Genomic DNA, 11,805 nt, shown 5'->3' on the forward strand with positions numbered 1-11,805 from the left:
AGAGGTAGTCTATTATGTTTTGCAATGAATATTATAAGCTGTGTGGGAAATCATGTAGAGTACCTTTTATTTCCAGAGTTTCCTTAAATATGGCCGCATGATAAGAATAAAACGTTGGTTTTCCCCATTTGCTGACATGTATTGTTCATGAGCGATAGTGCTATTTTGAGACCTTTAATATTAGGATTAGTTTTTATTTTGATGATATTAATTTTTTATGATAGTTAATTATTTGGAATAATTACGTTTTGATTTTTTTTAACAGCAGTAAATCATTTACAAATGTTGGTGATTTTTCAACTTTGAAGGTAATCGATTGATGATCGAACTCCCCTGCCTCCTGTATCGATGTGATATATGTATTTACTGTTTATATATTATTTATGTAAACCTCCTCGATCGACTCAAGATGAAAGCTGAACGGTTGGAGTGAATGAGCTGGCAGCCATTGACTGGTCCTTGACTCAGCCGTGACGTCACTTAGTGGCGGTGAAGGCTGTACCCGACCCAGTTGTCCATGCCTCGCTCCCTTCATCTTCTCTTCCCCCCTTTGTACTTCTAATTATATAATATAATATTATATATATATGTAATTATGATACCTAATATATAATTATAATAGGCAGCGATTATAGTCGCCAACGAATTCTCCTCCATTCGCTAAGCATTATATACATATTTTCGGAACTAGGTTTTTGAAATACAATTTAACACCGTGGATTTAATAATGAATTAAATTGAAAAAACAATAATCAATGAATTTATTAATAAATAATTAATAAAAAATATCAATAATGATTATTAATTATATACTTTTAATCTACCTTATTTTTCAATCTGTATTAATATTTATACGGCATTTATTTCTTATATTATAAATCTTAGTGATACCTGCTTTCCATAAGATTTATTTATTAACTCTTTTTTATATAAAACACCGACGTTTCGGAGTATGCCACTGTCTTCACGGCTCTTGTACAAGCAAATTCTACTATATCACACTAGTTGTTCCGAATCTATATCTATACAATCTTATTTCGCCAATTTTTAAAACAATTTCGTCGTATGGCTCAAGATATATATTTAATAGGGATATTTATTTCTGCCTAATAAGCCCATGTAAGAAATTAATGTTAAAAATTAGGTGATGAAAAACGTTCAGGAAAATAAAAAATTATAAAACATCACATAGATCCATACCAAAATAATATTTTTATATTAATATACATGCCATGGTGATATTGATACAGCAGTAATTATAGTATAAGTATTAATTATTTCTGTCAAAAAGCCTTATAACTTCTACACTTCTTCTAAAGTTGCTCATTTTCAAAACCATTTTTTTTTTTTTTTAATTTACATTAATAATAATACATTTTTAATGTTCTTTTTATTCATATAAAGTTAATAAATTGTACATACAGTAATAACTATCGTATATTAAGAAGATCAAAATAAGTTCTACACTTCTAAAGTTGCATATCTTTAAAAAGTTTCTTTGCAATCTGAAATACACTAGAAAAAATCTACATCTAACTTTCATATCCAGAACTATAACAATGCGGTTATAGTTTTATAATTTGTTACACAGGAACATTAAACTTATTTAAATATAAGTTACTGGGAATTTTTCCTTATCTATGCCATCCTCCTAACTAATTTATTCTATCTGCAAAATTTTTTTTTCAAGGTTGTGAAGTCTTCCATCTGTCCCGTTAACTTAAATTAACCTATCAGCTTCGTACCGGGTTTAATTATTGTTTAAGTGTTTAAAAATTAGGTGATGGGAAAACTGTGATGAAAAAAAAAAAATATAATATAACTGTTAGAAAGCAAAATGATAAATTCACTTAGAAGAATATAACTTTGGAACGGAGGTATAAGCTGTATTATGAATTTATTTAATTTTCATTCAATTTTTCTGAAGATAGAGCATGGTAACAATTTATGTGATAGTGTCACAGTAATTCTTTATCGTTATTTAAAATTTTCTGTTAATTTTGATAGTAAAATTTATTTATTTTAATAATTAAATAAGCTGTTGAAAATATCGGATTCAAGTATGGATATGAGTCTTACTTATTTTTGGAGTTCTCTTCAGTAAGTCACATGTTAAAGACTAGTCCATATTTTTACATATTTATTTGTAGAGTCAGATCTGTTTGCTGATTTTGTTTTTATTCTGAAGGGGAATGATTTAAAAAGAAGGAGGTATTACCCAAAATACAAACCTTATGTTGGGTATGAAAAGCATATTTTTCCTTAGGTTTCTGGGTAGATTATTAGAGTATCAGGGCCAGCCCTTCTGCTAATTTAGTCCAGCCTAGTAAGAGATTCGGAGAACATAAAAAATTATACAAGTTTTTGTCTAAATGGTTTTTCATGTCGAATCAAAATTGTTATGCCTTAATTTTTTTAAAATATTGCTATTTTTCTTTTAAGAAAATTTCCCAATTTTCCAGCAACGCCATTCTCTAGTATTTCGCCGATAATTTCATAACTATTATTAAATTACAAACTACTATCTATTACCTTAATTACTTATATGTATATATTGAAAAAAAAATTAATTTTGTCCTTTTTTTTTTTAATTTTTTTAAACTGTTCGCTACCTTTTTTTTTTTTAATAATAGCATCATCTGTAGTTTTAAATTCATCTATAACTTTAATGAATTCTTTTTTATTCTCGGAATAGAATATTGGCGCCTCTGTTGAAATCTCCTCTGCTCCTCACCTTATTGGCTATTTATTCATTGCGTTATAAGTAAAAGAAAATTAACGTTGAATTCCATATCTGGGAAAGTAATTTATATTTCTACCGTTAATGAAACGGCTAACAGTCTTAGATTTGTTTTGTTTGGCGTTGCACGATATTAATGTACGACGACAGTATGTTTTAATTTTTTTTTTTTTTTTTTTTTTTTTTTTTTTCTGACCTCCTAGAAAATAAGAACAATAAATTAAATATATACAAAGGAATAAGTGTATATATACAGGTGTGTTACATCTTGGATTGCCAGTGTGGCATTATAAGATAGGCTGCCGGGTCCGCTGAAGGCGGTGTCTTCGATGATGGCATGAGTCTGCCGTGAGCTTACTAGGAATAGGGAGGGGCTATTCCGGCTGGCGTTAGTATGTTTTAAAATCATTTATGGAACACAAGTAACTCTTGAAACTTATTAACTCAGTGAGATATAAAAAAACTTTTTTTTCGCGATTGTCACGCAGTATAGTAGCTGGTTGAGGTAATGACACTTAAACAGAATTCAGAATTGGAACACTTCACTGGTAGAACCTTATCGAATTAATTTGTATTTTTAGTTTTGACTAGCAATAATGAAAAGGAAACTACTTTAATTTAAAAATTGAGATTTTTTGAAGAATTATTTTTGCAGGAAACATCAGTATCTTATGAATGGATTTATGAATGGATTTACCTATGTTATTTAGTTTAATTAATTTATAATAATTATTTTAACTTGAAAAGTTTTTTAGATGACTTTTGAAACGAAAATATCAGTTGGAAGGTTTTTAAACATAATTTGGTAAATTGGAAGGGAAAGGTTCCTGGAAAGAAAAATCAAAACGTATTACCTTTAGAAATTCTAATTTTATTTTATTTTTTAATATATATTTTTAAATATTTCACATAACATGTAAAAATAATATAATTCATAATTAATAACGAAATTCATATTATTATTATACAGGTTTTTACAAATCAGTAAAAAAAAAATTTGCATATCCAACTTGTTATTTTATGAGCTGATTCTTTAATATACTTTTGGAAAATAGTCAGTATCCATTTAAAAAAAATTTTAATGGTCTTAAGTAAATAAAAACTATACACTAAGAGATGTTTGAATGCATATTACAGGAGTTTACGTTAAAAACCTTTCTCAGATATTGTTATTTGTTGGAAATTGGTCTATTTTAAAGTATTAAGGTACTTGAACAAGTATTAAATTGTTTGCCCTTTTATATTTCTTAACCTTGGTCGATTTTCATCAATGTTGAATTAAGGATCAATATCCGAATCCGATGGTGGTATTTTTTTTTTCAAAAACCTCCCAAATTGACCGAAAAACTATATTGAAAAATGCAATTCTTTCATAAACCCACCATAAACGGATTTTATAAATTACCCAATTGGGAAGAAATAGTTAAATTTAGACCATTTGAGTCATTTAATTCCAAAATCCTCCCGGAAGGTAAAGCATATTTTTTCAGGAAAAATAAGAATAAACATCTTAAAATGTTGCTTGAAATTGTTTTTTAAAATACTAGAACTCTTGGGAAAGTTTAGTAAAAAACATAAAAGGTGGGTCGTTTTCTGATAATTCTAATATTTAATTGAAATTGTAAAATACGATGGAATGACAGGTTCTATCGTATTTTTCAATTGTATTTATGTTAATATTTTATTATATTCTAGCCACAGATATCAGAAGAAGAAATTGGTGCGCTCTGGTAAATATTACAAACGCATTTATATTTTTCATAGCACTGATTGCTTGAAAAAATCTTAATCCTATATTAACCAGAAAATCGGGTTATAATGAAAAATCGTATTATTCTTTTTTACTGAAGAGCTGATTTATTTTTGGTGTCTCAACATTTATGTATTTTTATATTAAATCAGTATGTTTTATATAAGTTTTTGTGAAAAAAATCTTTCTTATAATTTCATTATTACATTCATAATATTCCTTTATTAACGTTTCGGGACTCTTCCTCCATAGTAAAATGCATTGTCATACAATAATATTTTTATAATGTAGACTGCTTGGATATTTCATGTATATGATAGTAATAGTGTGCATTGTTATTAGTTTACATTATAAAGCCATTAATTTGTGACAGTATATTTTAATAACAATCTTTTCAGTAGTAACATAGTCTTATTTATCGACTATGTTACTACTGGAAAGATTGTTCTTACTGAAGAAGGAAGAAAAGCCACAAAACGTCTATTAATTATGCATGTAGCTATATAAATTATAACCAGTATTTTTTTTTCATAAAAACTAAGACAAAATAAAAAAATGAACCTTCGATCTGAAAAACATTGTATAAATGATTTTTATTCTCTCCGTGTTCTTTATCATAGATTTTATGAAATAGGCTATAATTAAATATGAAAAACGTAAATGCATTTGTAAAAGTTACCTGAGCACACCAATTTCTTCTTGTGAGATCTGTGGCTAGAAATATAGTAATATATTAACATAAATATAATTGAAAAATACTATCGAATGACAGATTAAAATTATCAGAAAGCGAACCACTTTTTTTGTTACTCAATGTTTTTTTTTTTTTAACTTTCCCAAGAGTTCTAGTATTCTGAAGAAATTTGCTTTACCTTATGGGAGGATTTTGGAAATGAATGACTCAAATGGTCCAAATTCAAATATTTCTTCCCTGTTGGGTAATTTATAAAATGCGTGTATAGTGGGTTTTTGAAAGAATTGCATTTTTCAATTTATTTTTTCGGTCATTTCATGAGGTTTTGAAAAAAAAATACAACCATCGGATTCGAAGATCTATTCTTAATTCAACATTGATTAAAATAGACCTAGGTTAACCAATATAAATGGGCAAACAATTTAATACTTGTTTGAGTATCATTTTGCTTTAAAACAGACCAATTTCCAACAAATAACACAGAATCTGAGACAGGTTTTTAACGTAAACTCCTATACTATGCATTCAAACATCTCTTAGTATATAGTTTTTATTTAATTAAGGTCATTAACAATTTTTTTTAATAGTTACTGACTATTTTCCAAAATTATATGAACGAATTAGCTCACTATTAAAAAAACAAGTTGGATATTCACATTCATTTTTTTTTTACTGATTTGTAAAAACCTGTGTAATAATAATATGAATTTCGTTATTAATTATGAATTTCATTATTGAAACATAGATATTAATTTATATTTCATATTCTCAAAACGTCGAAGTATGTTTTAGATGAAAAATAAAACTGAATAAAAGTTCAAAATGTGTTGATTGAAATGTTAATCATAAATATATTCTTCGTGTTTACCATTTCGATAAAGATTGCTCGATGTTTAAACTTATTCTACTTATAAAGACTCATAATAAAGAATTATTATAATCCAAAACTACTTGTCTATACCGCTAATAATTCAAAACATTACAGTTGGTGTATTATAACTGTTTTCCCCCATTTAACTGTAGTAGCGATAAAACGTTTTTTTTATTTTTAAGATTTGTTAATTCTATTCATTTATTTATAAATAATCAAGGACTTTTTAATTTTAATTTTCTATTTTCGTTCTCTAGTTTCATCCACGGTCCAAGTTTAAAAAATTGTTTTATTTAATCAATGTTGCTTGATTGAGACCACGTTGTATCAGTAATAATTATTGTGAAATGCTATGTCTTCCTTGTCAATAATTTATTCAAAAGCTATTGACATCTACGTTCTAGTGTTCAGCGCCATTATCTGGATTGCACTACAAAACAATATTATATGTTCGTAAACTATCCAATTTTGTATTATGATTATTACTAGGATGATTAAAATACAAGATATAGAATTTCTGAATAATTCTTATTGTTTTATTAGGTTTTGTATATTTAAATTGTCAAATTTTTCTTTGAAAAATTAAATAGAAATTTTGCTCTGATCTTTGAAAAATATGATTATACTTGATTATAGATATTTGTATGCTAAATACATTATTGTAATTGTTCAAGTTTGTTACACATAATACAATAAATAATATTAAGCTATTAAAGAACTTGAAATTAAAATTGATTTAGGATGACATTTATATTTAAAGTAACAGATGATGGAAATTCTTGCCCTGGATACTATTAATTTTGACTTCCATTTCGATATTTTTATTTATTTATATTTTGTTAATTATCATAGATTTTTTTTCCTTATGGACCTGGCGAAACTGAAGACAGTAATTATCAATCTATTTTCTTCTTATGTTCCTTTATCATGTTAGTTTCGCCATTAAAAAAATACAATTCTATAGTACATTAAAATAGTAATACGGTTAAACAAAAAAAAAATTAGCATTTGTACGAATATTAATTATACTCTATTAAGCCTTCATAATATTGGACTTCTATAAATCGAAAATTCTAGAGTCTGTTATGATCTTTTTTCTGATCGAGAAAAATTTGCTTTTTCTAATTGTGTGTTATATTTTCGGTTTTGTACATTTATGATTATTTAAACAAAACAAGGGAGAAAGAATGATAACAACCATTAAAAAAACGGTAGTCATTCCAAATCAGTGTGGCACTGTAATCTTGAGTTCTAGAAGATACATTCACATATTTATTTACTTTTAGTAATTAAGTTCGTTAATTTTGACTTTTCCAACTATTAATTTTTTGCATGTTAAGCCATCAATTCATCAGAAAAAGAATTGTTTTATTAATGTGCTGTTCATTGAATTGTCTATAAATCGATTTTTTTAAGGTTCTATTTTCTTCATTTGATTTTAACGAAAAAATATTCTGACCTAAATTCAGAATTAAGCTCACAATTCCTACATTGTGGATTTTTTTTTATTTCTTAATGTGAATTATTGAGAAATCCATAGTTTAATTTCTAAATTGGTTAATATATATTGAAAATCTGTTTTTATTTCAATATTTTTCTGAACATTTCGTTGTATCAAATTACAAAATTAACTTTTTATAAATACAATTGTTATTATCAGAAAACAGTGTTGTTTATTAACATTTTCTACATCGAATTATCTATTAAATCGATTTTTTTTTTTACTTACTTTTTCTGGCTCTATATTTCGAGTTACTGAGTTATCTTCATTTGATTTTTATCAGTTAAATGTTCTGACCTGAAATCAAAATAAAGCCTAATTTAAAAAAAAATACTTATTTCCAAGTTTTTTTTTGTTTTTTTTTAATTTCTCGATATGAGCTATTAGTAAATTTTGTTAGTCATGATTTTGTCTATCTTTTATTCAGTTTTTCATAGTGATGTGTGAGTATAACGAAATGCTCGATAGTTTACTTAATTGTTGTAATATTAGTTTTTTTATCTTTTAAAAAATATTTTTTGTTTTAATTTATTGAATTTATAAAATTGTGATTGACATGGCATTATTCACTTGTCTCAGGCATTAATTAGTTACAATATGAAATTACATATAAGTTGTTTTAGCTATATCTTCAGATTATACTTAATTTATCTAGCAGATGAAACATTAAAATTTTTTTTAATACCCTTTCCATCTCATTTTTATTTATTTTTGATACATTGGGCTTAATTGTTTAAATTATGCTGTTATGATACAAAGGTTATAGGTACAGATTTATGTGTGTTTTTATATATTATATATATAAAATGTTATTATATATATGTATATATAATGAGTTATTTATGAAGGGATGTGCCCTTTTTCTAACAGTTTTACTGATCTACAACAATAGCGGCGAGACAGTGGCTATTGTTAGAACTTCGGCCATGCTCGGGTGTTTCCGTGACACGAGCATCCTCTTTCAGTACTCAGTGTCCCCCCAAGCGTTGCGTTGTGATGTTTGTGGTGCGCTTGTGATATTCACTCGTGACTTGGTTGTTATTAGTGATTATTGTCAGGTTCGGTGTATTTCTGTGATTAGATTTGTGATAAACCTCTAATCTACCCATTGAAGTGTGGTGTTTAATAGTTATTTCTGGAAATTTTCTACCAATGAAGGTAACCAAGCTATATTATTTTATTTGTTTATAATTAATATTTGAATAAAAAATTATATATATAGTTTTAAATTTTTTAGTAATTCTTTGGACCTAGAAGAAGTAAAACTTAATATTTATACAAGGGCACAAATTCTTAGATAACAGAAATTATATTTTTTCATACATAACGTCACCACTAATTATTTAATATAATTGAGAAAATTATATTATTATTATATAATTATTCATCCATGCTATTTATTATATTAATGTATGTATAAATTATATTTAATTCGTGATTTGCAATAATTAAAAAAAAAATCGAATCACTGTATAATTTTTATAGAGAACTATTTTCCGAACAAAGTAAAAATTCTAATACGCCAGAGAAAAATACTTGCTGTACGAATTAGGATGATCACTCCTGTTAACCACGTTTATGGAATTTTCAATAATATTTTTTATTTATAATTAATTTTGTTTTGTAGTAGTTTCTTGATATTGAAGGTATTAAAAATTCTTGCTGATAAGAGTTTTCCTTTATGTTTCCATGGTTATTAGAAGTGCAACCATTCATCTTGGGGTGTGGAAAAGGGACTGCTTTTCAAGCATGCGCACTGAGTCCGAAGATTTCGTTGGGAAAGATTTATTACTTGATATTTTCTTTTATCTAAGATCTTGTCTATTTATTATATTTATGACACTTAATTTTTTTTTTTTTTTTTTTAATATTATTTACTATCTAACTTTTTTTTTTTTTTTTTATCGTAGCATAGTCTTTTTAATATCGTTTTGATTTACCTTACTATAGTGACTTGACAAAATTAACTTAATCACGTTTTAATCGTTCAGTAATTATAATAAATGTAAATAAATATATTAGAACTTTTTCAATAAAAACTTTTTAATTGTTAATAACATTGTTTTGAAAGTTAATGTATTTTTGTGTCTCTTAAGTTTTCTTCTACATAAAAGACTTTTATGTTCCAGGAAAAACATTTTTTTTTTACCGTTAACTTTCTCTTTTTTTAAAATTTTTATATAAATATTGTAGTAAGTATGTTTTATATTTCTTTGTTTATTGTTAATTTTAATAGTGCTAAAATTACTAATTAGAGTAATAAATGTTTTAATATTAATTCTTGAAGTGTGGCCAGCCAAGTCCATTATAATAGTTTTGGTGTGGACTATAAAATAACTAATGACTTAATAACCAAATGTAATTTTGTGGCGAAACTGCTTGTTAAAATATTATTAAAAACTATGATTCATTTGATGTGGCTTCAAATGTTATTCTCATTTTGTTTTGATCGTTGGGCTAAATTAAGAGGTATCTTCAATTTATGTTTATATTTAAGAGCTATAAATTTTATCTTTCAAAAATTGTATTTATACTGTTAAATCAATCCGTTAAATAATGTCTTAATGGACTAACGACATGATTATTATTACATAAAAATAATATCTTGTAACGTATTAAGAAATCTCAGTTATCAAATCATCTTTTGAGTCGAGAAAAGCATTAAAACCGCTTCAAATGATTCATGGTTTTTATTTTACGATTAAGAGTGTCATCATGATCATTCTTAGTTTAAACAATCCTATGTTATGTATATTTTTAATAGGATTATAATTAATTTTATTGTTAATCCATTTGTTTCTGTTTTATGTTCATTTAACGCTATTTATTAATTAATTTGTTTTTGTTTTATTAACCCTCTTCTTATTAACTGATAAATAAAATACTAAAATTGTTCTTGTATTTCTCTTTATTTGTTAGAAAAGCTTTATTTAGAAAAAACATTTGGTATAGTCATATCTCATGATTTTATAGGTTGTTTTCTTATTTATGAATTGTTTTTAATAATGAAATTTGGCATGCCTTTTTATTGGTACTAAATCGGTTATATAAGATATAAACAACTAGAACAATATTTTTTACATCAAAAAATGAAACGATAAGTTATTAAAACAAAAGTGTTATGGTGAATTTCACCTTGTTTCTCAATCTTCTCGGGTTGTCTTTTAATCTCTAGAGAACTGTTCATTATAAACATGTTTATATTTATATAAAGTATGAGTTTTTTGTTACAGCAGTGATAACCATTTGCTTGGCAAGAATTCAAATTATCGATTGTCAGTCATGTATCTGTAAAAGAGGTCTGTACGTTCGACAAAGTAATGGTACTCCCTCCCCTACACACCAAAAATAGGGTTTATGTTTATTATTCTTTAATAAACTTAAATTAACCTTTATTTTGGGGTCTTAAAAGGTTAAAAGACAATCTGAGAAGATTGGGAAACAAGGTGAAATTCACTTTACACTTTTTGTTTTATTTTTTAATTTAAAATATATTTTTATAGTTGTTTTGTATCTCATAAAAGCGAAGTTGTACCAATAAAAAGTGATGCAAAATTTTATTATAAAAACAATAAATAAAAAGACAACCTTCTGTAGAATTCTACAAATGAAGGAGAAATACAATTTTATTTTTTTATTCACTAGTTACTAAGAAGAGCATTAATAAAACACAAAAAAGTATGTAAAAAAAAAATTAATAAATAAATAGTATAAAAGGATCATAAAAACAAAAGCCAAAAACAATAAAGAAAATGTTTAAACAATTAAATTAACTATATTATTTGATGAATGAAATTTGCAAAATTAATAGAATAGAAAAAGAGGGGTAAAAAATTATTTTCTATAAATTACAATGTTGTTTCCTCGTATAATTTTTTTTTATTTTAAAAATATTTTCAAAGCTATAATAATTAACTATGGTAAGTATTATTATCGGTGTCATTTAAACAAAATAAATTTTATGGGAAGATCTTAGATTGGCCGTGTGTAATTAATAAATTGAGGATGGTCTGCGAGTTTGGTCAAAATAACTTAAATAGTAAATAGACTCTTTATTATGAGCGTACATTTCGACTCGCTTTGTAAATTATATCTAAATATAATTTATAATTACTTTTAACTCAAAAAAAAATGTTGATTGTGTAGTATTTTTTATTTTAGTTGAACTATGAACTAGAAGTTGGGCAAACTGGTCGAAACGTTAATGGGATGTGAAAATAAACGACAAAGAAGTACCAAGAAAACCAAT

The 11,805-nt window shown here is 25.8% G+C and overlaps 1 protein-coding gene across 3 annotated transcripts in view; it reads left to right on the plus strand.

The window, feature by feature from the left end:
* LOC106684681 (uncharacterized) overlaps window positions 1–11,805 on the plus strand; it is a 188,480-nt gene that overhangs the window by 13,718 nt on the left and 162,957 nt on the right. The window contains exon 1 of one of the 3 annotated variants that reach the window (XM_014426937.3): window positions 8,543–8,714. The exons of the other annotated variants lie outside the window; for them this stretch is intronic. The gene's annotated coding sequence lies outside the window, so the exon portion shown is untranslated. Of the gene's footprint in view, window positions 1–8,542; window positions 8,715–11,805 lie in introns of those variants that run through there. 3 annotated transcript variants of the gene reach the window in all.

The sequence above is a fragment of the Halyomorpha halys genome, unplaced genomic scaffold, assembly GCF_000696795.3.
Source record: "Halyomorpha halys isolate HHAL.00 unplaced genomic scaffold, Hhal_1.1 Scaffold30.1, whole genome shotgun sequence".
NCBI lineage: Eukaryota > Metazoa > Arthropoda > Insecta > Hemiptera > Pentatomidae > Halyomorpha > Halyomorpha halys.